The 26,577-nt window shown below is 37.3% G+C and overlaps 1 protein-coding gene and 1 pseudogene across 3 annotated transcripts in view; one reads left to right on the forward strand and one right to left on the reverse strand.

The window, feature by feature from the left end:
• ACBD6 (acyl-CoA binding domain containing 6) overlaps positions 1 to 26,577 on the reverse strand; it is a 206,424-nt gene that overhangs the window by 157,833 nt on the left and 22,014 nt on the right. The gene's annotated exons all lie outside the window — the stretch shown is intronic.
• Positions 16,576 to 17,499, forward strand: LOC134383301 (coenzyme Q-binding protein COQ10 homolog B, mitochondrial-like; annotated as a pseudogene).

Below are 26,577 nucleotides of genomic sequence, written 5' to 3' on the forward strand. Positions count from 1 at the left end.
TATTTTCTTTTTTGTGTGTCATTCTTACTAGTCTTTAGTGTCAATGTTATTCTTGCTTTACAAAAAGAGCTGGAAAATGTTCCCTGTTTCTTTTTTCTGGAAGAGTTTGTATAAGATTGGTGTTATTTCCTCCCTAAACAATTGGAAGAATATACCAGTGAAGCTATCTGGACCTGAGGTTTGCTTTGCAGTCAGTTTTTTATGTTTTTGCTTGTTTTTTTTTTTTTTTTTTCTTGGCAGTTGGCTGGTATGGGGATCTGAACCCTTGCCCTTGGTGTTACAACATTGTGTCCTAACTAGCTGAGATATTCAGCCAGCTCTGCAGTAAGGTTTTTAACTAAAGACTCAGTACCTTTAACAGAAGAGGACTATTCAGATTTTCCATTTCCTATTCTGACAAATTGTTGTGGGTTTCTGGGGTTTTTTTGAAAAATTTGTCCATTTCTTCCAAATAATCAACTTATTTGGATAAAGTTGTTCATAAGATCTATTTATTAATGTTTTGATTCTTTAAGATATGTGGTAATGTTCCTTTTTAATTCTTGATATTGGTTTGTCTTTTTTTCTTTCCTTTCTTGATCAATCTTGCTAGAATTATAGTATTTTTCAAAGAACCAATTTTTGACTTTACTGATTTTTCTCCAGTACACATTTGTTTTCTATTTACTTGGCTTTTCTTATCTTTATATTTCCTTCTATTTTCTTTACCTGTCACTTTTTCTTCTATTTGTAGCTTTCTGAAAGAGAAGCTTAAAGCATTACATCCTCTTGAGAATTCCATACTATTCAAGAAGAAACTTACTGAGAATAAATATCCAGAAATATTCTTAACTTTTAGTGTATTCTCTTGTTTCCTACTAGAAAAAAAAAAAAAAGGAGAAATGTATTGTTTCATCAAGGAGAAAGTTCATGAATGGACAGAAAAGGCTCAAAATAAAAATTTCCTTGGTATATGTAAGGCTCTTCCTCTTATTTAGGTATAAGCTAAAGACAGTTTACCTCAAAACTCCCAATATATGGGGGTAAGAGAGATAAAGCCATTTATAACAAACCCACAGCCAACATCATTCTGAATGAGGAAAAGCTGAAAGCTTTCTCTCTAAGATATGGAACAAGACAAGGATTCCCACTCATCACTTTTATACAACATAGTACTGGAAGTGCTAGCCAGAGCAAACAGTCAATAGAAAGAAATAATTGGCAAATTAGACATGAGGAAGTAAAATTGTCCCTGTGTGCAGACATGATAGAGTTTGGATGTGTTGTCCTCAGAACTCATGTGGAAATCTGATCCCCAATGTGGCAGGCTGGAAGCTTTTTGAGTCGTGGGAGCGGATCCCTCATGAATGGATTAATGCTCTCACTGGGGGAGAAGGGGTAGTGAATGAGTTCTTGCTCTATTAGTTCCTGCGAAAACTGGTTGTTTAAAAAACCCTGGCATCTTCTCTCTCTCTCTCTCTCTCTCTCTCTCTCTCTCTCTCTCTCGCTCGCTTCCTCTCACCACGTGATCTGCTTGTACTCACCGGCTGCCTGCCACTTTCTGCCATGAGTAGAAGCAGCCTAAGGCCCGTGCCAGATGCAGCTGTCCCAGTATTGTAAGCCAAATAAACCTCTGTTCTCTATAAATTACCCAGTCTCAGGTATTCTGTTATAGCAACACAAAATGGACTAATACAAGACAACATGATCTCCTACAAAGAAAACCCTAAAGATTCCACCAAAAAAACTATTAGAACTAATAAATGAATTCAGTAAAGTTGCAGGATACAAAATCAACATACAAAAATCAGTAGCATTTTAGTACTCCAATAGTAAATTATCAGAAAAAGAAATAAAGAAAGCAATCCCTTTTATGATAGCTACAAAAAATAAATAAATAAATAAATAAATAAATACCTAGGAGTAAAATTAACCAAAAATGTGAAAGATCTCTACAATGAAAACTATAAAAAATTGTTGAAGGAAATTGAAAACACAAAGAAATGGAATAATATCCTGTGTTCATAGATTGGAAGAATACTGTTAAAATATCCATACTACCCAAACTGATCTACATATTCAATGCATTCCCTATCAAAATACCAATGACACTCTTCACAGAAACAGAAAAAAAAAAATCCCCAAATTCATAAGGAACAACAAAAGACACTGAATTGCCAAACAATCTTGAGCAAAAAGAATAAAGCTGGTTCACACTACCTGATTTCAAAATATACTACAAAGTGGGCCTTCCACTCAAGATGGCAGTATAGGTGGTCCCCAGCATTACTCTCTCCCACAAATCAACCAATTTACAACTATTAAAAAGCAAGGAATGCCAAGCTGGGACCCTAGAAACCAAGGGAAGATGGAGTTCATGAAGGCAGGAGAAGCCATGATGAGAGAAAGAAAGGATCACTCCCACCATTTCAAGCCCCGGCTGCTTCAGGGTTTGATCTGGTCAGCACATGGAGCAAGAGCTGGCAAAAGCCACAGCTGTGACTTTCCTATGAAGTTGCTTGGAGGAGGCAGGGGAAAAGAGGGCCTTGGTGGCCCCCAGGGTTCCTGTGGACCCACATAGGAGTGAGGACCCACAGACAACTGAAAAAAGGAGCCAGTCAGAGGCCAGTGAGTCATCCCAAGGGATCAGCCCATGGCCCATTCCATGGGAAGTGTTTGGAGTGCAGGGATGGGGGAGATGAGCCCACTTGAGGAACACTGGGGTTCAGCATGGACAGCTGACCTGTCCTCCAATCAGCACAGAACTCAATGGAGACTGGTCAGGAATACAGAACAGCAAGGGAGCGGTTTGCTGAAAAAACTCAGGCCCAGACCAAAATTTCCACACCACACAGGTATACCAGAATTTACAAGACCTGTAGTTACATAACAAGGTCAATAATTAAAACCTGAGTGGCACAAAAAGCCTTCCCCAGGGAATCAACAGCAAAGCAGCAGGTTAGCTCAACAAAGGGCTCAATCTCTGGTCCCCACAGGAAGTTCCCCCATTTTAGAAGTAAGGAAAGGACAACAAATTAGCTCCAGTGTAGAGTTTAAGTGGTGGTAACAGGAAATAATCCAACACGGAACTGAAAGAAAAAACAAAATACCCATAGATCAGAGACAAAATCTGATATTAAGTAGTAAAGGTCTCACACCACCAAAGAACATCTATAAAACCTAGAAGGAACAGAAGCCCCCGAGTTCCCAATCCAGGGACAGTGGAGGGCCATGGGCCTTAGCCACACCCCCTGATGACCACACCCAGCCCAGCAACAACCACCAGGCTGCCAGAGGAAAAGCCCTGGGCTCTCGAGCCAGGACAGTGGGGGACCAAGGGCCAAGGGCTTGAGGCATGCCCACCTGACATCTGCAACCAGCCTAGCGATTTTCAACAGGCTGCTGCAGGAAGTGCCCTGGGACTCTGAGCTGGAGTGGTGTGGGGCCAATGGCCTCAGCCACACACACCCCACCCCATCCACCCCAGCATCTGCAACTAGCCTGGTAATGACCATTGAGCCACTGCAGGAAGCACCCCTGGCTCCTGAGCTGGGGCAGCTCGGGGGCCGAGGGCCTCAGCCACACATCCCCCAACATCCACAACCAGCCCAGCAATGACCACTGAGCTGCTGCAGGAAGCTCCCTGGGCTCCTAAGCTGAAGCAGTGGGGCGAATGGCCTCAGACATGCCCCCCCAACATCCACATCCAATGTAGTGATGACAACAGAGCAGCCACAAAAACTGCCCTGGTCTCCCCTGCCAGAATAAGGGGGTACCACAGACCTCAACCTAGCCCCCCTTCCTATTCCTCCCACCCTATTTCCTCCCTACTTCTCCTCTCCCCATCCCCACAACTGCTCCACAACGTCTTAGAATATAAAAAAAATAGTATTAATAAATAAATTTAAAAGCTACAGTAAACAAAACAGCATAGTACTGTCATAAAAACAGACATATAGACCAATGGAACAGAATAGAAAAACCAGAAATAAATCTACACACTTACAGCCAACTGATCTTTGACAAAGGTGCTGAGAACACACACTGGGGAAAGGACAACTTCTTCAATAAATGCTGCTGGGAAAACTGGATGGTCACACACAGAAGAATAAAACTAGACCCCTATCTCTCACCATATACAGAAATCAAGTCAAATGGATTAAAGACAAATGTAAGACCCGAAACTATGAAACTACACAAAGAAAATATTGGGGAAATGCTACATGACATTGATCTGGGCAAGAATTTGAAAAATAAGACTTTAACGCACAAGCAACAAAAGCAAAAAACAGACAAATGGGATTACATCAAACTAAAAAGCTTCTGGGCCGGCCCCGCGGCTCACTCGGAAGAGTGCGGTGTTGGTAGTGCCGAGGCTGCGGGTTTGGATCCTATATAGGGATGGCCGGTGCACTCACTGGCTGAGCGTGGTGCAGACCACACTGTGCCAAGGGTTAAGATCCCCTTACTGGTCAGAAAAAAAAAAAAGCTTCTGTGCAGCAAAGGAAACAAAAGAGCAAAGAGACAACCTACAAAATGGGAGAAACTATTTGCAAACTACATGTCTGACAAGTGGTTAGTAGATCTGGGATATTCAAGGGGACCCTCAACAAGTTCGTGAAAAAATGAAATTAAAAGATAAAAATAAAATATAAACTTTATTTCTCAACATAAGCTCCATCTAGTTCAAGGCACTTTTGTAAGCAACTATACAAGCCATTTCATACATCCCTAAAAATCTGAGTGTCCTGGGAATTCAACCATGTCACTGCAGCTTTTTTACATTATTAACTGAAGAAAAATGGATGTCCTTTAAAGATTTTTTTTTTTTTTTTTTTTTTTTTTTTTAATTTTATTTTGTCGATATACATTGTAGCTGATTAATGCTCCCCATCACCAAAACCTCCCTCCCTTCTCCCTCCCCCCCTCCCCCCCAACCATGTCCTTTCTGTTTGTTTGTTGTATCAACTTCAAATAATTGTGGTTGTTATATCTTCTTACCCCCCCCCCGTTTGTGTGTGTATGTGTGTATGTGTGTGTGTGAATTTATATATTAATTGTTAGCTCCCACCAATAAGTGAGAACATGTGGTATTTCTCTTTCTGTGCCTGACTTGTTTCACTTAATATAATTCTCTCGAGGTCCATCCATGTTGTTGCAAATGGCAGTATTTCATTCGTTTTTATAGCTGAGTAGTATTCCATTGTGTAGATGTACCACATTTTCCGTATCCACTCATCTGATGATGGGCATTTGGGCTGGTTCCAACTCTTGGCTATTGTAAAGAGTGCTGCGATGAACATTGGGGAACAGGTATACCTTCGACTTGATGATTTCCATTCCTCTGGGTATATTCCCAACAGTGGGATGGCTGGGTCGTATAGTAGATCTATTTGCAATTGTTTAAGGAACCTCCATACCATTTTCCATAGAGGCTGCACCATTTTGCAGTCCCACCAACAATGTATGAGAGTTCCTTTTTCTCCGCAGCCTCGCCAGCATTTATCGTTCATAGTCTTTTGGATTTTAGCCATCCTAACTGGGGTTAGATGGTATCTCAATGTGGTTTTGATTTGCATTTCCCGGATGCTGAGTGATGTTGAGCATTTTTTCATATGTCTGTTGGCCATTTGGATATCTTCCTTAGAGAAATGCCTACTTAGCTCTTTTGCCCATTTTTTAATTGGGTTGCTTGTTTTCTTCTTGTAAAGTTGTTTGAGTTCCTTATATATTCTGGATATTAATCCTTTGTCAGATGTATATTTTGCAAATATTTTCTCCCACTCTGTTGGTTGTCTTTTAACTCTTTTAATTGTTTCTTTTGCTGTGCAGAAGCTTTTTAGTTTGATATAATCCCATTTGTTTATTTTTCCTTTGGTTGCCCGTGCTTTTGGGGTCGTATTCATGAAGTCTGTGCCCAGTCCTATTTCCTGAAGTGTTTCCCCTATGTTTTCTTTAAGAAGTTTTATTGTCTCAGGGTGTATATTTAAATCCTTAATCCATTTTGAGTTGATTTTAGTATATGGTGAGAGGTATGGATCTAGTTTCATTCTCCTGCATAACGATATCCAGTTATCCCAGCACCACTTGCTGAAGAGGCAGTCCCTTCCCCAGTGAATAGGCTTGGTGCCTTTGTCAAAGATCAGATGGCAGTAAGTGTGAGGGTTGATTTCTGGATTCTCTATTCTATTCCATTGGTCAGTGTGTCTGTTTTTATGCCAGTACCATACTGTTTTGGTTATTATAGCTTTGTAGTATAGCTTAAAGTCAGGTAGTGTTATGCCTCCAGCTTTATTTTTTTTGCTGAGCATTGCTTTGGCTATTCGTGGTCTTTTATTGTTCCAAATAAATGTCTGAATAGTTTTTTCCATTTCTGAGAGAAATGTCTTTGGAATTTTGATGGGGATTGCATTGAATTTGTATATCACTTTGGGTAGTATGGACATTTTCACTATGTTGATTCTTCCAATCCAAGAGCATGGGATATCTTTCCATCTTCTTGTATCCTCTCTAATTTCTCTCAGCAGTGGTTTGTAGTTCTCATTATAGAGATTTTTCACCTCCTTGGTTAACTCAATTCCTAAGTATTTTATTTTTTTGGTGGCTATTGTAAATGGGCAGGCTTTCTTGATTTCTCCTTCTGCATGTTCACTATTGGAGAAAAGAAATGCTACTGATTTTTGTGTGTTGATTTTGTATCCTGCTACTGTGCTGAAATCATTTATCAATTCCAACAGTTTTTTTGTAGAGGTTTTAGGCTGTTCGATATATAGGATCATGTCATCTGCAAACAGGGACAGTTTGACTTCATCTTTTCCAATCTGGATGCCCTTTATTTCCTTCTCTTCTCTGATTGCTCTGGCTAGTACTTCCAACACTATGTTGAATAGGAGTGGTGAGAGTGGGCATCCTTGTCTAGTTCCTGTTCTTAAAGGAAAAGCTTTCAGCTTTTCCCCATTCAGGATGATATTGGCAGTGGGTTTGGCATATATGGCTTTAATTATGTTGAGATACTTTCCCTCTATACCTAACTTATAGAGGGTCTTTGTCATGAATGAGTGCTGAACTTTATCAAATGCTTTTTCAGCATCTATAGAGATGATCATATGGTCCTTGTGTTTGAGTTTATTAATATGGTGTATCACATTTATTGATTTGCGTATGTTGAACCAACCTTGCATCCCTGGGATGAATCCCACTTGATCGTGATGAATAATTTTTCGTATGTGTTGCTGTATTCTGTTTGCTAGTATTTTAGTGAGGATTTTTGCATCTATATTCATCAAGGATATCGGCCTGTAGTTTTCTTTTTTGGTTATATCTTTACCTGGTTTTGGTATCAGGATGATGTTTGCTTCATAGAATGAGTTTGGGAGATTTGCGTCCGTTTCAATCTTTTGGAATAGTTTGTAAAGAATCGGTGTCAATTCCTCTTTGAATGTTTGGTAAAATTCTGCTGTGAATCCATCTGGTCCTGGGCTTTTCTTTGTTGGGAGCCTTCTGATAACAGCTTCAATCTCCTTTATTGTTATTGGTCTGTTCAAATTTTCTACGTCTTCACGGTTCAGTTTTGGGAGCTTGTGTGTGTCCAGAAATTTATCCATTTCCTCCAGATTTTCAAATTTGTTGGCGTATAGTTGTTTATAGTAGTCTCGAATGATTCCTTGTATTTCAGATGAATCAGTTGTAATATCGCCTTTTTCATTTCTAATTTTTGTTATTTGAGTCTTCTCTCTTCTTTTTTTTGTTAGCCATGCTAATGGTTTGTCAATTTTATTTATCTTTTCAAAAAACCAACTTTTTGATTCGTTGATCTTTTGAATTGTTTTTTGGTTTTCAATTTCATTCAGTTCTGCTCTGATCTTAATGATTTCTTTCCGTCTGCTAACTTTAGGATTGGATTGTTCTTGTTTTTCTAGTTCTTTAAGGTGAAGTGTTAGGTTGTTCACTTGCCATCTTTCCATTCTTCTGAAGTGAGCATTTAATGCAATAAATTTTCCCCTCAATACTGCTTTTGCAGTATCCCACAGGTTTTGGTATGATGTATCATTGTTTTCATTAGTTTCAATAAACTTTTTGATTTCCTGCTTGATTTCTTCTTGGACCCATATGTCATTAAGTAGAATGCTGTTTAATTTCCATGTGTTTGTATAGTTTCCAGAGTTTTGTTTGTTATTAATTTCTAGTTTTAATCCATTGTGGTCTGAGAAGATACATGGGATAATTCCAATTTTTTTGAATTTATTGAGACTTGATTTGTGACCTAATATGTGATCTATCTTGGAGAATGATCCATGTGCTGATGAGAAGAATGAATATTCTGAGGTTGTTGGGTGGAATGTTCTGTAGATATCTGCCAATTCCAATTGGTCTAGAGTCTTGTTTAGATCTTGTGTTTCTCTACTGATTCTTTGCCTAGATGATCTGTCTAATATTGACAGTGGAGTGTTCAGGTCCCCTGCTATTATGGTATTAGTGTCTATTTCCTTCTTTAGGTCTAATAGAGTTTGTTTTATAAATCTGGCTGCTCCAACATTGGGTGCGTACATATTTATGATTGTTATGTCTTCTTGATGGATCAGTCCTTTTATCATTAAGTAGTGTCCCTCATTGTCTCTTTTTATGGTTTTTAGTTTAAAGTCTATTTTGTCAGATATAAGAATAGCCACTCCAGCTCGTTTTTCTTTTCTGTTTGCATGGTAAATCTTTTTCCATCCTTTTACTCTTAGTCTGTGTGAATCTTTATGGGTGAGGTGGGTCTCTTGTAGGCAGCATATAGTTGGGTCCTGCTTTTTGATCCAGTCAGCCAGTCTGTGTCTTTTAATTGGGGAATTTAAGCCTTTAACATTAAGAGTTGTTATTGAAAGGTGTTGATTTATTCCTAGCATTTTATTGGTTGTTTGGTTGTCTTAGGTGTCTTTTGTTCCTTGCTTTCTGATTTACTGTTTGGTTCCTTTGTTTGTTGGTTCCTTAGGTTGTAGATAGTGTTTTTGTTAGCTTGTTTTCTCTTCATGAATGCCATTTTTATTGTACTAGCAGGTTTAGATTTTTCTTAGGTTTTTATGGCAGTGGTAGTTATTTTTCAGGAACCAAACCCAGTACTCCCTTGAGGATTTCTTGTAAGGGTGGTCTTGTGGTAGTGAACTCCCACAGTTTTTGTTTGTCTGAGAAATATACTATTTGCCCCTCATTTCGGAAGGATAGCCTTGCAGGGTAGAGTATTCTTGGCTGGCAATCTTTGTCTTTTAGTATTTTGAAAATATCATCCCATTCCTTTCTAGCTTTTAGGGTTTGTGATGAAAAGTCTGATGTTAACCTGATTGGGGCTCCCTTATAGGTGATTTGACGCTTCTCTCTTGCAGCTTTTAAGATTCTCTCTTTGTCTCTGAGTTTTGCCAATTTGACTATGACATGTCTTGGAGAAGGCCTTTTTGGGTTGAATACGTTTGGAGATCGTTGAGCTTCCTGGATCTGAAGATCTGTGATTTTTCCTATACCTGGGAAGTTTTCTGCCACTATTTTGTTGAATATGTTTTCAATGGAATCTCCATTTTCCTCCCCTTCTGGAATACCCATGACTCGGATATTTGAGCGCTTGAGGTTGTCTGATATCTCTCTCAGATTTTCTTCCATGTCCTTGATTCTTTTTTCTTTCTTTTTGTCTGCTTGTGTTATTTCAAACAGCCCATCTTCAAGTTCAGAGGTTCTCTCTTCAACTTCGACAAGCCTGCTGGTTAAACTCTCCGTTGTGTTTTTTATTTCGCTGAATAACTTCTTCAGTTCAGCAAGTTCTGCTACATTTTTTTTCAGGACATTGATTTCCTTGTATATTTCCTCTTTCAGATCCTGTATACTTTTCCTCATTTCATCATGATGTCTAGCTGAGTTTTCTTGTATCTCATTCAGTTTCCTTAGAATTATCACTCGAAATTCCTTATCAGTTATTTCAAGGGCTTCTTGTTCTATAGGATCTAGAGTATGAGATTTATTAACTTTTGGTGGTGTACTTTCTTGATTTTTTGTATTTCTGGTGTCTTTTTTTTGGTGTTTATTCATTGTGGCAGGGGGTTTCACAGTCCACCGGTTTAAGACTAATGACTAACTAGGATGTTGCTGTGGTTGCCAATTTGGTATGGCTCCCGCCGTGGCTGCTCAGTTGGCCTCTAGTGTCTTGTGTGTGTGGTTGCCTCGGGTCTTGGGCTTCTCCGGGGATCCACCTTTCTGGTCAGCTTGTACTCTGCTGGGCTGGTGGATCACGTACCACAGGGTGTGTGATCTCTGTTGAGCTTTCACTTTCTGTACAGGACTTCTCCCCGTTCAGTGTGCTCTGGCCCAGGCTGTTAGATCGTGCAGTGGCGACCCCACCGGGTGTGTGGTTTCTGTCCAGTCTCCGCCTCCCTGGCCGCACGTCTCCCCCCTCTGTGCACACTGTGCTGGGTTGGGGCGTGTCTTCTGCACCCCTCCTCTATCAGCTGGGCCTTCAAGATCCTGCTCAGCACCGCCTCGCCCAGGAAGTCTACCAGGTTTCTGCTAGGCACAGACGACCAGTCTCTCTGGGTGCCTTTGTAGCACTGTGTAGATCTTTCTCGGGTCTTGTTCACCTTTGTATCCCCCCGGTATAAACCGAGTCTAGTGCCCGCCTGCAGCCTGCTCTCCGGCAGGTTCAAGCAGACCTGGGAACTCTCCTACCACACTATTCCCAACCAGAAATTCGTTAGGCTTTTTTCCGAACTGGTGGTCGCAGAGATGGTATCTGCCTCCCAGTAACAGGAAGTTTACCGGGGCCGGAGTCCAGGGTGTGGTGGAGTGACAGTCGGCCCGCCCGTACTTCCTAGCCCTCCCAAAACTGGTCGGGACGCCCCACACCCCCAGCCCTGCCAGAGAACCGTGGAGGGAGTGGGAGAGGAGGTCGGCCCGCAGGGTCCGGAAAGCCCCGCGCCAGGCCAAGCAAATGGGCTCAGTGATGGCCGAGCAGGGCGGAGCTGCCCGCACCTGGGAAAATGGAGGCAGCACCGGGGCAATGAGTGGCCTGGTGGTGCAGGCGGGGAGCCGCGTGGGCATCCACCCCCCGAACAGAGCTTTGCCAGGGATCACTCACAGTGCTGTGCCAGGTCGGGCGCTCGCTCTGTCTCTGGTTTGTTGCCTTCCGTGTTCTCGGCGCTGCCGCCTCGGGCTGTTCAGTCGCGGCGCCGCTCGGGCGCTCCCAGGAGTCTTCTTTAATGCCGGCCTGAACCCTCGAATCCTGGATAGGGCAGCTGGCCGCCTTCAGTGCGGCCCCAGCCTCCGGGATCCTGGCTGCATCCACAGCAGCCCTGGCGCCGTGTTCCCTGTTTCAAGACTCGCTTTTGCAGCTAAGAATCAGTTCTTTTCCTGCTCCACACTTCAAAGCTGTTGCCTGTAAATGAGGCAGCCTCTCCTGCCGGGGGCAAAGTGGCGTTGAGCCCCCACGACCGGCCAGCAGCAGCAGTCCTCCCTTAAGAGATGGCCAGAGAAAGGTCCACAAGTTTCCCGGCTGCCTGAGGCCCAGTGGCCACCTTTTCCACCTCAGCTACTCCGCGCCAGCCGCCGCAGCCGCCGCCATCTTGAAACTCTAAAGATTTTTTTAAGATTAGGAAACAAAAAGAAGTCAGAAAAGGACAAATCAAGACTGTAAGGTGGGGCCGGCCCTGTGGCTCACTCGGGAGAGCGTGGCACTGGTAGCACAGAGGCCGCGGGTTCAGATCCTATATAGGGATGGCTGGTGCACTCACTGGCTGAGCGTGGTGCAGACAACACCCTGCCGAGGGTTGCTTACCAAAAAAAAAAAAAGACTGTAAGGTGGATGCCTAATGATTTCTCATTGAAACTCTCACAAAATTGGCCTTGTTTGATGAGAGGAATGAACAGTAGCATCATCATGGTGAAGGACTCTCTAGTGAAGCTTTCCCAGGCGTTTTTCTGCTAAAGCTTTGGTTAACTTTCTCAAAACATTCTCATAATAAGCAGATGTCATTCTTTTGCCTCCAGAAAGTCAACAAGCAAAATGCCTTGAGCATCCAAAAAAACTCTTGCCATGACCTTTGCCCTTGACCAGTCCACTTTTGATTTGACTAGACCACTTCCACATCTTGGTAGCTGTGGTTTCATTGTGCTTTATCTTCAGGATCATACTGGGAAAGCCAGGTTTCATCTCCTGTTACAGTTCTTTGAAGAAATGCTTCAATATCTTGATCCCACTTATTTAAAATTTCCATTAAAAGCTCTGCTCTTGTCTGCAGCTGATCTGGGCACAACAGTTTTGGCACCCATAGAGTGGAAATTTTGCTCAACTGTAATTTTTCAGTCAGAATTGTGTAAGCTGAAATAATTGAGACGTCTATGGTGTTGGCTATTGTTTCTACTGTTAATCATTGGTCCTCTTCAATTAGGACACAAACAAGATTAACTTTTCCTCAAAAATTGATGTGCATGGTCTGTTGCTGTGGGCTTCAGCTCCAGCACCACCTGGCCTTTTTTTAAAGCAAGTTATCCACTTGTAAATTGCTGATTTCTTTGGGGTATTGTCCCTGTAATCTTTTAATAAAGCATTAATGATTTCATCATTTTTCTACCCACACTTCATCATAGATTTGATGCTTGTCCTTGCTTCAGTTTTACCAGAATTCATGATGCTCTGATGGGAGCTCTTTTCAAACTGATGTCTTATCTTTCTTAGTGCCTCAGACTAGATCCTGTTCAGTCATGTGATAACAAGTTAGTATAAATTGTGGTGTAAAAAAAACTGCAATCCATGCATATTTTTCATAATACACATTTTCCATGAACTTTTTGAAGACCCCTCATATAAGGGGTCTTCAAAACAACTAAATAGCTAAATAGCAACTAAGTAGCAAAAAACCAAATAATCCAACTTAAAAATGAGCAAAAGATCTGAACAGACATTTTTTAAGAGATGACATACAAAAAAGGCCAACAGGCATACGAAAAAGTGCTCAACATCACTGATCATCAGGGAAATGCAAATCAAAATTACAACGAGATAGATATCATCTCACCCCAGTTCGAATGGCTATTATCAAAAAGACAAAAATAATTGCTGGTGAAGATGAGGAAAAAGTGGAACTCTCATACGCTGTTATTGGGAATGTAAGTTAGTACAGCCACTATGGAAAACAGTATGGAGGTTCCTCAAAAACTTAAAAATATAACTGCCATATGATCCAGCAATCCCACTACAGGGAATATATTTAAAAGAAACAAAATCAGTATGTCAAAGAGTATCTGCACATTCATGTGTATTACAGAATATTCACAATAGCCAAGATATGGAATCAACCAAGTGTCCATTGACAGATGAATGGATAAAGAAAAGGTGGTATATTTACATAATAGAATATTATTCAGTCATAAAAAAGAATGAAATTCTATCATTTGCAGCAACATGAATGGAACTGGAGGTCACTGTGTTAAATGATGTAAGTCAGGCAAAAAAAGACATACTGCATGATCTCACTTATTTGTGGAATCTAAAAAAGTTGACCTCATAGAAGTAAAAGGTAGACTTGTGATTGCCAGAGGCTGGAGGGTTAGGGAGGAGGGGAGGATGGAGAGAGGTTGGTCAATGGGTACAAGGTTACAGTTTCATAGGAGGAGTTAGTTCTGTTGTTCCAATAAACAGTGGGGTTACTATGGTTAACAATAATGTACTGGATATTTCTAAACAGCAAGAAGAGAGGATTTTGAAAGTTCTGCCAATTACATGTATTGAAATGTCACACTGTATTATTGTACATAGCAATATGTACAATTATTATGTGTCAACTTAAATAAATAAATAAATAATAAAAATCACCCAAAAGAACACAAAGTTTAAAGATAGCAGGAAAAGGGGTAGACAATCTATACCATAACTAGCATATAAGCTCATCACATTTGTTATCACAATGATTAGTAAACATAATGATAACTCTAGGAGGTGAGAAAAATGAAAAAATGCATTCAGTTAAGTGTTTAAAGAAGCTAGGAAACAAGCTCATGTTAGAGTTTTCACCTAAAAATGAAAAAAAGTTTAGATATTTAAAAGGGTAGGGCTGGTTAGCTGAAAAACTCACTTGATAGAATAATACATTCCCCAGACATCAAGTACAGAAGTACAGAATGCATTATGGTAATAGGTAATCCTCAATCTAGAACCACTAAATTATAATCTTGTCCTATCACTACAACCACAAAATTGATTTAATTCTAGACACCAGCTTAAAATTACATTTCTTGAACTGTGGCTAATATGCAATATGGTACTAATCTATAAAGGAAATGTATTCATAATTCTTCAGGAATATAATTAAAATCAATGAACCTTCAAATCTTTCTTGTTATTCTTTTCTTATTACTGTCAGTCTTATTCAGGTCCGTCTTAAAAAAATTAAAAAGACAATGTAATTTTATAGTTTTAAATTTTCAAAGTAGACAGGTTTATAAGCAAAACCCTCAAAAAGTTTCAGAAACTGTCTTCTCATTTTCTAATTCTATATCAAGGCATGGCACAGTGCCCCCAGGAAGAGAAACTTGGGCAGACAGTAATTGTACTTGACAGCAGCAATTACATGCAAAGTTGGAGATTAGAAGACCATTAACGTGTCTGTGGTAATTGCGCTGGTATTTTCTGTTACTATTGAGGATCAGCTCAAAGAGAATCCATAGCAAACTTTCTAGGATGCAGTTGGTCCAGGAACTCCATCCTAAGAAAGCACATGAAAAGTGTGAACACACTGGTTATAGGCACAGCAGGCACAAAAACATTCCTTTGATGAAAGGCTGATAAAGCATGAAATACGAACAACTAATAAGCAATTCTAAAAGATATTTCCACTCATACCTTCCAATTAACTATGGAGAATATCAGAAAAACTCACACAATGAATATGACTAAATGATGATCTTTAGCAAGAGTCCAAATAAATTACCTTTTATAACATCATACTATGGCAAAAGCTTACTCAGTATTCAAAAATAATATTGAATAAAGAAACTGAAGAACCTAGAAACATCAGAAAGACAGTAGTAATAGCAAAATTTTCTTAAAAACAGTTAATAGGAAGATGGTAGACTAAACACATATCCTTGGCTTCTTCTCTCCAGTAAGGCTACCATACTGGAGTAACTGAACAACTAAAACAAGAAATCATGAGTGTACCTGAAGGGAGAGGGTGAAGGGGCAAGAGATCCACAAGGCCCAAAGGTAGGGACTGAAATTTACCCTGGCAGTAAAACCTGAACCTTCACAGGAACCCAACCCCTGGTGAAGGTAGATTCCCTTAACAAATAGAGAGAGGCCACACCTGCAGCATGCTGAATATGGTTCCTACATATAGTGGATCCTACTTACTCTGGCAGTCATAAACCATCCTGGTAGGCTGAACCGTCCCCAATCTCTTAATTGGAGAGCTACCTACCTTTTCTTAGCATTCACTTTGAGAGTCCTAGGAAAAGTCTGTCTCTCTTATTCCATCTCACCTTGTCTCAGTAGAGAGATCAGAGGTTGTTAGCTCATTGGCCCACTTGACCAGAAAAAATTATATCCTCCTTTACCTGTCACTCTATCACTGCTCAAAGACCCCAATAGCCAGACCTAGTGCTAAGAAAATCCACAAATGATAGGCGGAGAAAAATTACAATCATTTAATGAGAGCAAGATGCTAAGATGAATCAGAATGAGTGGCTTCTTTTGAGGGAGGCGAATTAATTTAAGAAACAGAAGAGAACTTTCATAAATAAAATGTAAAGACTTACAGGCATATGCAAACACAAAATGCATTATTCCATAAAAGTCTACTGTACCACAAAAATTTACTTTTTACCAATGTTGATAACATAATCCTAGTTTAATACATCTCTCCTATGGGACAGTTCAAAATAGCTCTTCAATGAATAAGCACAATTCAGCAACAAGAATATTTTCAACAAGATAATGAAAAATAAACCTAACTGTCAGAACTACATTCATGCCATATTATGAGGCATAATTTATATTAATAATTATCCCTAACTTATTTCAGTTCAACTCAATTCAACACAGTAAGTACTTTTGAGCACTCACTCTCTTAAAACACTAAGCTCATCACTGAAATGTATATTAAACAAGGTACCTGCTATCAAGACATTTAGTATTAGCAGGATTTAGGATATGTTGCCATATAGAACAGGCAAGAAAAAATATAAGACAAGATCAAATATTAAAATATACAACATAAACAATAAATGTGACTGATTTACAGAAAGAGAGAAAATGTGAACTGGATGCTTCATGGAATAAACAGGAATTAACCAGGTTTGCTAAACACAAACAAAAAAAATAGGTAGAAACAGTAAAGAAGGCATTTAAGGAAACAGCATGAGTAAAAATAAGGACGTAATAAATCTACCATATTTGAGGGGCAATGAGGAGGCATGTCAGATGGAAGTCAAATTTATGGTATGTAAAGCTAGAGATAAGTCTGACTTCATAATGTTGGGGAGAGAAATACAGGTTACAGAGGACCGTGAAAGTAAGAATTTAAAACTTAGATTTAAGTTAATGGTTCCTGGGAGGTGGCTACTGGCTTCAGTGGGACAATCATGGCAGCTCAGACTGGCCAGGAGGCCCTGAGAAAGGTGGTTTCAGGATGTTGCTCAAAGTCGGCAACATCGGCGGGAGCCCCCGGCTCCAGCACAGGCCTGTGCAGAACATCAGATATTTAGCTTCCTGTGGTATACTGATGAGCAGAACTCTTCCACTACATACCACAATTTTGCCTAAGGAGATATATGCAAGAACTTTCTTCAAAATCGCTGCACCATTAATAAACAAAAGAAAAGAATATGTAGAGAGGAGAATTACAGGACATTCAATGCAGGAAATGTATGATATAGTGTCGAGAGTGGAGGATGACAAGTATTTTGCTCCTTGGTGCAAAAAAAAAAAATCAGATATAATATCAAAGAGATCTGGATGCTGTAAAACATGATTAGAAATTGGGTTTCAGGGCCGGCCCCGTGGCTCACTCGGGAGAGTGCGGCGCTGGTGGCCCCAAGGCCGCGGGTTCAGATCCTATAAAGGGATGGCCGGTGCGATCACTGGCTGAGCATGGTGCAGACCACACCGTGCCAAGGGTTATGATCCCCTTACCGGTCAGAAAAACAAAACAAAACAAACAAAAAAAAGAAATTAGGTTCCATCTGTTTTGGAGCTATATACATCAGTAGTAACCTTGGTGAAACCACATTTGGTAAAGACATCCTGCACTGATGGGAAACTTCAATCATTTGGAGAGTATTCGGCATTTTAGCCCAGGTCTTCCTGGCTACCCAAGAACTTGTACCTTCGATTTTTCAATTTCTTTTGAATTTCACTCACTTCTACATTCTCAGCTTGCCACGTTGTTTTTTGATGCAGTTGTTAAGCAGATGGTAGTTGCCTTTGAAAGAAGAGCATGTAAGCTGTATGGTCTAGAAACAAATATACCTCAAGAATTAATGTTTCATGAAGTCCATCACAAATAAAGAGAAAAATGAACTGTTGTCACCTACTTGCAACTTTTAGGAATGCTTTCATGATTTGTTTTCAGAAGTCAGAAAGCATTTGTTAAACTCAGTTTTGATTAAAAACCTGCACGCACTGCTGAAAATTTGCATAGACTATGAACCCACTTGTACATAAAATTATTTCTTCAATCAAGTGTAATACAAGGTAATATGTACTATATTATAGCATGTTCTATATTTACAATAATGGGATGTCATCACTACTGCTAGAATACTGAACAGAAATTGAAACTGTAAATTTAACTTTTAAATTAGTACCTTACCTGAAAGAGGTTAGTTGAGATACTCATGTAGTATATATTATATTAACCATATCACATTTTAAGTCATTAAGTTCAGAATTTTTGTAACTTATTGTTATAAGCCAGCATATGGCTTAGGATATTTGAGTAATCATCATACATTTAAAATAAAATCTTTGACTTATATATAGTGTTAATGAATGTTCTCTGAGCACTTGTAATATTGTAAATTGTTCTTATAGGCAGTAGTAGATAATTCAGTGGTATAGTGAGGTTACCTTCCAGATAAGCAGTGCATTTAAAAAAATTTTTTTTTGGTGAGTGGTCCAAAGCTTTAAGCTACTTTTCTAGTAGTTTGCAATCTTCTCCCAGGTACTTTGGCAGAATTTTCAATAATGCTAACTGCATGTCAACGTTTTTCTACAACAGTAGGCAACAGATGAAGATAAGTTGGTTAATACATCTCCAGCACTATGCATCCCTATTTCCTATTTATTGTATGTATTCATCTTCAACAATGTATTTCAAACTGATATTTTTTAAGCAATGTAAGGACTGAAGTAGTAACTTAATAAACTTAATTTGCATATTTAAAAATAATAAGTTAATAGTTACTAAGAAGTTTGGTATGATAATAATTTTTGTCATTTTCCTGTTAACCTCCATTATAAAGAGGAACATATGTTCCAGTATAAAACTGTTCATCTCCATATGTAATATAATCACATTTAAAATGCACCAAATTTTTAAAAAACACCTAGATTCAAAGTTTTCTTAGAACGTTTTCTTAGCAGTTTTATTAGAACTTCAAAGTTCTAATAAACATAATGACATTTTTCAGGATCGCAGTAACATAAAGCACTAAAAATAATTCATATTATAAAACACTAAAATTATTCATAACATTAAGATACTGAAAGTAACAAATTCATTAGGCAATCTGGTAGTCTAATAGAGAGTTTAAAGTATTACAGTTATTCAATAGAAATCTCTAATATCTAAAATCTCTAATATTTTAGTACTTTGGCTCCTGCCCACCTTAACATTTCTAATTTTGAAACTGTGATCAATAATTTCACTTTTGCAGTTTCTCCATAACTATCATTTACTATTCTATTTAAAAACATTTCCTCCCAATTATATCTGTACAGCTTGTTAAAGGTATTCTTGCATATGAATAGCAGTTCATAAAACCAGAGACTGAAATATTCAATCCTAGCTTAGCTAAGGAGGCTCAGCTCAAATTAGCTAGGACTCACATCTCACAAAAAGCTAATGAATATCCTGATGATGATAGGCAAATGAGAAGACTGGTCATTTGTGACTATTCAATTCCCAATATATAGGTCTGTCTACTAGAGACTAGGGCTCTCACTAGAGATTTTAAAAAGTATTCTCACACATTTATTTTAGCTTAACTATAACACACACAGTAAGAAGAATTTGGCACTCTATCTGGCAATATACGTGCGATGTCAAGTTTCTCAAGTGCCATGGAGAAGAGGAAAAATTAAAGTCAATTTGTTATTTAACTCTTAAATTCTTCTAATTCTGAATTCTATTAAATAAGGGATGCTTGTACAGGGAAAGGGTTGTTACACATCTAGTCATATTTATACAACACTCAAATTTTACAAAGAGAAAAATCAAACACACATGACCTCAAGAAAACATTTAAAGCTGGTAAACTCCATGTGTTTATTTTGGGGGTAAAGGTTTAATTTAGTAAGCTCTGACTTAAAATATAAAATAAAACTATTAGCATGTTACTTGTTCTAATTACATTTAATTTTAAAGCAACAAATCAACAACATAAAATTGAAATGCAAATATAGCATATTCAAGAGGAATTTCCTGGCACTATTTATGACCATATTTCTATAAAAATATTTACTAGCGATTTATTATTTGTAGGTGGTTTGGCAGTTTGATTATAATGTTTATTCAACAAGAGCTTGACGCTTTCCCAGCACTTGCTGGTTTTTTTGACTTGCTAGAAAAATAAATAAATTAATTAATGATGTATTATGGGTGTATTTAAATTTTTAAATACTTTGTTTTATTATTAAAACAATTATGGTAAATCTTCATTAAAATTTATCTTTAATTAATATTTTGCCTATGTACAAAATGCCCATTAAAAAGCTCATGCATGCCTAAACCTTAAAAAATACTTTCTAATTGGTCCAGAAAACTTGCTGCTTCTAAGTGATTCATTTTTATTTTCTAGTAGTTATAATCAAGATCTTTTAGGTTTTACTATTGAAAGGTGAAAGTTGAAACACCCATACAGAGAATACCAATGATAACTTAGAACAAGTATCAGTATAAAGAGGTAACAACCCTCCAAGAATACAAAGAACCTTGCCATTCATCTTATAGGTATTCTTTACTCCTTACCCTATCTAATCACTCGTGGTCTTAAGCTATTCATCTATAAGTTGGCAAAAGTAACCGGTAAATACTCCTTTGGGGCATATCATTTGTAATACTGATTTATTGGACTGCTGCCTCCCAGTATAGATCTGACCCTGAGTTTATAATTAGGCTACATAATGTGGAAACAGAATGATGGTTTACTGTCTCACTTTATGAAATGGTATGGATGTATAAAATAGTATGGTTTAATTAAATAAATTGAGAACGTTGGTTTTCCCTATGTAGTTTTAAAACACAATTTTTAGCAATATCATAACATATATCCAAAAAGCTTGGTAGCTAAGATTCCACAACAGCCTAGGAAACAGATGCCTTACTTCATTGTATATATGAGGATACTTAAAAATTTCATGGAAAAAGAGAATTAAGATATAATGTAGATCTTTCCATGAACTTTTTGAAGTATCCCATATGTATTATTTCCCAGTTATTCATTAACTCAACTTGTAATTACTGCCTCCTAACTGGGAGTATACTGGTGACCCAGACAGGTATGTTTTCTTAGCCTCTTGGAGCTTAAAGTCTAGAGAAGAAAAAAGACAAGTAAACAGACAATAACAATGTAAGCAGATAAATACTATGTACAGAAAAAGCATAAACTACATAGTTTTAAAGTTACATTTCATTTTTTTTCTTCCAAATCCTATGGAGTAACATTCTCATATGTTGTTTCTATCCTTTACTACGAAACAACTCTGGCCTACAGTTTGTAATCACGAATTTACCCAGGAGAAAGCTCTCACCTAGAAATGTGGTGCCATATTCCCAATGAGTGCTCAATATCCACTGTGAGTATTCAATAATTATTAATCATGGTATTAGTCCATTTCTTGCTTATAACAAAATACCCGAAACTGGGTGAATTATAAAGAAAATGAAATTTATTGCTTAAAGTTTCTGAGGCTGGGAAGTTCCAAGTCCAGGGAACATAGCTGGTGAAGGCCTTGGTGGTGGCAACAGTGTCAGCAGGATATCACGTTGCAAAATGGTGGAGCAGAGAGAAAAACTAACTTGCTCATTCACTCTCCTTTTAAAGCCCTCCAAACCATGCCCATGACCACTATTTTTAATCCATTCACTATGGCATGGTCCTACAATCTAATTGCTTCTTCAAGGCCCCACCTTTCAATTACCATAATAGGATTTCCCACTATCTTGACAATCACAGTGGGGGCCAAGTTTCTAATACATAAAACTTGAGGGACACAATTCAAGTTTCAGTGAGTTTGGGGGGGGACATAATTCAATCCACTACAATCATTAATGAAAAGTCACAAGTGACTAATAGGAAACATGAGACTAGATTATCAATCATTAACTGAAACTATAAAATTTGGCCACTGACTGCTAGGAATTCATCCTGAAGAAAAAATTAGATAAGTGTGTGAAAATATAAGTGGAAAGATGTTTACTGCAGCATTACCTATAAGAGGAAAAAGGATGAAAACAGCTAAATATCCAAACATAGAATATTGGCTAAATTAAATAGAGTTTATCCATACAATAGAATGCAATGCAGTCTATTAGAAATGATATATATCTATATATACTGACACAGAAAAATGACTGTGATAATTGGGAAGTAAAGCAGATTTTTAAAAAATCACCTGAGTAGTAGACACCATTTGGGGGAAAAATAAAATAAAATTCTAACTATAAGAAAACGTATGTGTGACCATACATAGAAGAATTTCAAAAAATAAACACCAAAATGTTAACAATGGCTATCTTTAAGACAATGCATTATATTCATCCCAAAACTCTTCTGTGCTTCCTGAAAGTTTCTATAAAAAGCATATTACTTTTACAATCAGAAAAAATAAAATCTATTTCCACTTTGGGAAAAAAAAAAATCTCTTCCCACTCACCAAAGACAATAAAACTTGGCTATCTATGTCCAGTAGTATGCAAGTAGCTTTACAATCAGATCATACATAGGTTTTGATAAGTAGGCACCATAGGATTGAATTAGATAAAAGCAGTAATAGTTAGAAACTAAGGCTCTGGAGTCAGGCAGAATTGCATTAATTTTCTGTCACTGTTAAATCTATACAATGTCAGGCATGGTTTTGTTTTTGTTCTTCTTAAAGTTTTCTAGGCCTTGGGTTCCTCATCTGTAAAACAGGAATAAAACAGCACCTACCTCATAGAGTTGATGTGACCAGTAAATAATATACATGAAGCACTTTCGAATAATGCCCCAGCTTATAGTAAACCCATATATACATATGTATGTTTATGTATATATATGTACATGTATATATATGTAATAAACAAAGTTTAAAATGTAGTTTCTTCATAATCCCTAAAGATTAATATTGGGTGAATAAGCACTCTGATGTTTTTTGTCTCCTAAACATATCTGTTCTCCATTTTTAATAATTATCCCAGTGCTTATATCAAGTAGCAAAATCTTTTTCCATTGTTTAATCAGACGTTCAATGTGAAAAAATTAATTTTTTATTAATTTTAATTATTTTATGGTTATAGAAGTATATAAAGTGAAAAGTAAAAATCCCTCTCTTCCTTACTTTCCTCCCAATCCCACACCATTCCTTTCAATATTGAACCCATGCCCAAGTGTGGGCACAAACACACCTGATTCATTTGAGGGCTTAATTTTCCAAAATGGGATCAAACTAAACATACTGACCTGCACTTTATCTCACTGAACATATCATGGACAATTTTCCATATTATTATTTTTTTAATTGCTGGAAAGTATTCCATTATATGATATGTTATTTTACCATTTCCCTATTGATGACTACTTAGGTTGTTTCTAATTTTTCAGTAATGCAAACAATGCTGCAATGTACATCCAAATATAAATATCTTCTAGAACTTCCAGATCTTTTTATAGAATAGTCTCAGAAATGGGATTCTTAGCTTCTAAGCCTAGATTCCCTAAAGAATAGAATTGGAAGCAAAGCTTCTAAGCTAAGGAATTCTTGAAAAATGAAATCCCAGGATAGGAAGGATGAGATGGAAAGGAAGGTGAGGCATGAAAGGAAAAAAAACAAATAAAAGATGGTACTGTTATGGAGCTGGTTTCACTAACCTAGGTCACACAGGATGTTTTCCAGTCTGGCTATGGGCCACTGTATCTCAGAACCAACAAGAAAGGAAGAAAGGAAAAGCAATTATCTGCCAATTCTTTCCTACCTCCTGCCTCCTGTTAGTCAAAGTTTTCCCCCTAGAACTTCTGGGCTTGCCACCTAATTCCTCCAGGCAGTCACTGAGGACAGAACTTTGGCCACATCTCCTACCATCACCTGAACCCACAAGTAAGTAGGAGTCAAAGCCTTAATAAGTCTGGTTGGGTAAGACATCTGCTGAATCTGTGTCTCACAACAAAAAAGGCTAAGTGGGCAGATGGTTTAAAGAGGTGAAGAAACTCTATCCTAGAAGATTACTGCCAATTTACACTCCACTTAAGGTGCCTGATGGTGCTTATTTCCTCATGCTCTGCCAACAAGCCTTCTGATTCAATTTGTCAGATAAGAAGTATTATACACTGTTTTATCTTACATTTCTTGTTTATTAGTGAGGTTGAGCATCTTTCCCTGTTTATTGGCATTTGTTATTTCTTGTGGGGATGACTTATTCTTATAAATTTCAGGTGTAATTTTTCACCCTTCCATTACAAGTCTACAATTAAATTACAATATTCTGTTACTCTCAGTTCTGTCCTATTTCCTAAAATTACTTCAGGTTACCTATAAATCAGATATTTAAGACTATCAGTTACCTTAAATATAGTACCATAAAATCTTTAATGGTTATTCTGTCCATAGATATAACGGAAGAGGACAAGGGAAAAACATGACAACTGCCTTTTACCCAGTTTCTATAATTATATTTTGCAGGGTCAGGGAAACTTTGGCATATAAGAAAAAATTGCATTTCCCTATGTCCTCAACCTAAAGCCAGAATGTTTCAATATTAAACAGACAATGAAACCTGCTAGCCCTCACCTTTGTCTATAAGCCAAGCTATACCACCAGTGTCCAATTCAAATTTCTTTTATCACTGTAGGGTTTTCCCCATAAGATAACCATTTTTAACAATATACAATCTTTTTCCATACAAGAATAGATACTGAGAAATTCAGACCCAAATTTGCATTAACATCTTCTTTTTTTCCTCTGATGCTCTTTTTTCCTTTGGAGAATTACCCTGATTGTCTTTTAGATTCAATTTCCGCATCATACCCAAGGGTCAACGGCTCACCTAGCTTTCCCTTTTCATCTTTGCCATACTCTAAAAATTGAAAGTCTAACAAACATATGATATCTTTGAATGTAAAGTTTAATAATATTTTGGTCTCAAATTAGAAATTGTGTCAAATACTTGGAAGTCTTATTTCACGTGAATTATGAAGTAAAGTTGCACTGCCTCAAGAAGAGAGATACTCTACAGTAAGCCTGAAAACAATATAGTATTCTGGGAGTGTGTTTTAAACCCAAGCCTTTTATAACATTTTCAAAAACTCAATGTATTTATTTTCAATTTGGTTAATAAAATCTAGTTCATGCAGCTGACAGATTCAATATATATGAAGAAAAACTATATTTTCCAACTCTAAATTAAAGGAATATGAGTTAGACTTAACTAAATCAGTCCTATAAGAATCAAGATTTGCTGTAGTGCTGCCACACAAGGGAAATGTATTAACTTTTCCTTCTGAATAATTCCTCAATAATTTCAACCTAGTCATTTATTCAACACAGCCTATGTTATCACTCACTAATAACCCTAGCAATACTAACATTGAATCCCATTTATTTTTTGGTAGCATATTAATGAAACTCTGGCTTCTGTTAATTATTATAGTTGATATAATAATAAAAATAATTTATATTTGCATTGCACTCTACAGTTTACAAACTGTTTTCTACATATGTAATTTCAATAAACTATAATCTTCTTTGCAACTTTAAAACATGACAATACACTACAAATCTCTAAAAGCAGTCAAACATTGTAAATAAGATTTTAACAATAAAAGACCAATAGAAACATAAAGAAATTAGCCTATCATTCTTTTCTTATCTTGTTCCAAAACAACTCCACATTAGCACTGTTGGTTCATTTTTCCAAGTTAACCTTTTTAAAAAATGCACACTAAATTTCCCTATATTGTATTTCAATCAATTGCCTTAGCTGAGACTACAGTGTCATAAATAAAGCACCCAATCATAAATTTCTCAAAAGACATAAAATCAAAGACACCTAACACCTACAAATTAAATGAAAAAAAAGCAAAACGCTACAAACTAAACAATGAAAAGAAGTTATATGAAATTCTAGTTGATTAGTTAACCAGTCTATTCTGAACAGACTCTCTACATTAATATTAAGATTACAACCATGTACCAAAATCATCTTGCTCTAGTCTTTATATTTTGTGTTTTCTTATAAATTATGAAGCTATGGGAAAAAAAGTCAATCACCTTTCAGATATTTGACTGCAAAAGCACTACTTAGAATAGCAATGATATGAGTTATTTAAATACAGGATTCTGCATGTAATGAGAGCTATCTGTAAAACAGCACACACTTAAACTAGGGATATATTACAATATTTCAAATACCTAGAAGATCTCAAGCCCCCCTTGATTCTATACTCATTCAGCCGAAGAGGAACTCCAGAATACAGAAAATTTTTTTAAAGGCCTAGGAAAAACAGCAACACAATTTTTACCATTTTCATACAAACAAGTGCTACATCCATCTCATCACATCCAGACATTAAGAGGTCACTCTGCTTGTACTCACTATAAGGTATTTTTCAAAGAAAATACAATGTTAAGTTGAATTGATTTTTAAAGCACGTGATTGAAATGGCATTTAAAACTAAACGCTATTGTGTAAAGATGGGTAAAAATTCTTAACAGCTCAATTTTTTGTTAAAATAAATTCATTTCTTAAAAGTGCTACCCAAATAGAAATATATTCCAAGTCCTCCGAAATTTCAGAACTTTTTGCATTAACCTGTGAATATAACTGAAACAGGAATTTGCAACTTAAGAATTTGTTGTCCTATTCATTTTACAATTGATATTTCCTTGTCCCTATGGGCTACAAATAATTGAAAGTTTAACTGTCAACTTGGAAGGAAGGAGATAACTGCATTTCATTCTTTTCTAACAAGCATAAAGTAATCAATAAAAAGACTCCAGATTTTATTTTAGCATAAAAACGATCAAACAGAAAATACATGTAGGTTTATACCAATGCGTTTCCTGAAAAACCTCTCTCACACACATGCACACACACACATTTGTAAACAGAAAAAATATTTACATCTCTAACTACTAAAGTTATGCATTTAATTATGTTATTTCTGATA

The sequence above is a fragment of the Cynocephalus volans genome, chromosome 8 (genome assembly GCF_027409185.1).
Source record: "Cynocephalus volans isolate mCynVol1 chromosome 8, mCynVol1.pri, whole genome shotgun sequence".
NCBI lineage: Eukaryota > Metazoa > Chordata > Mammalia > Dermoptera > Cynocephalidae > Cynocephalus > Cynocephalus volans.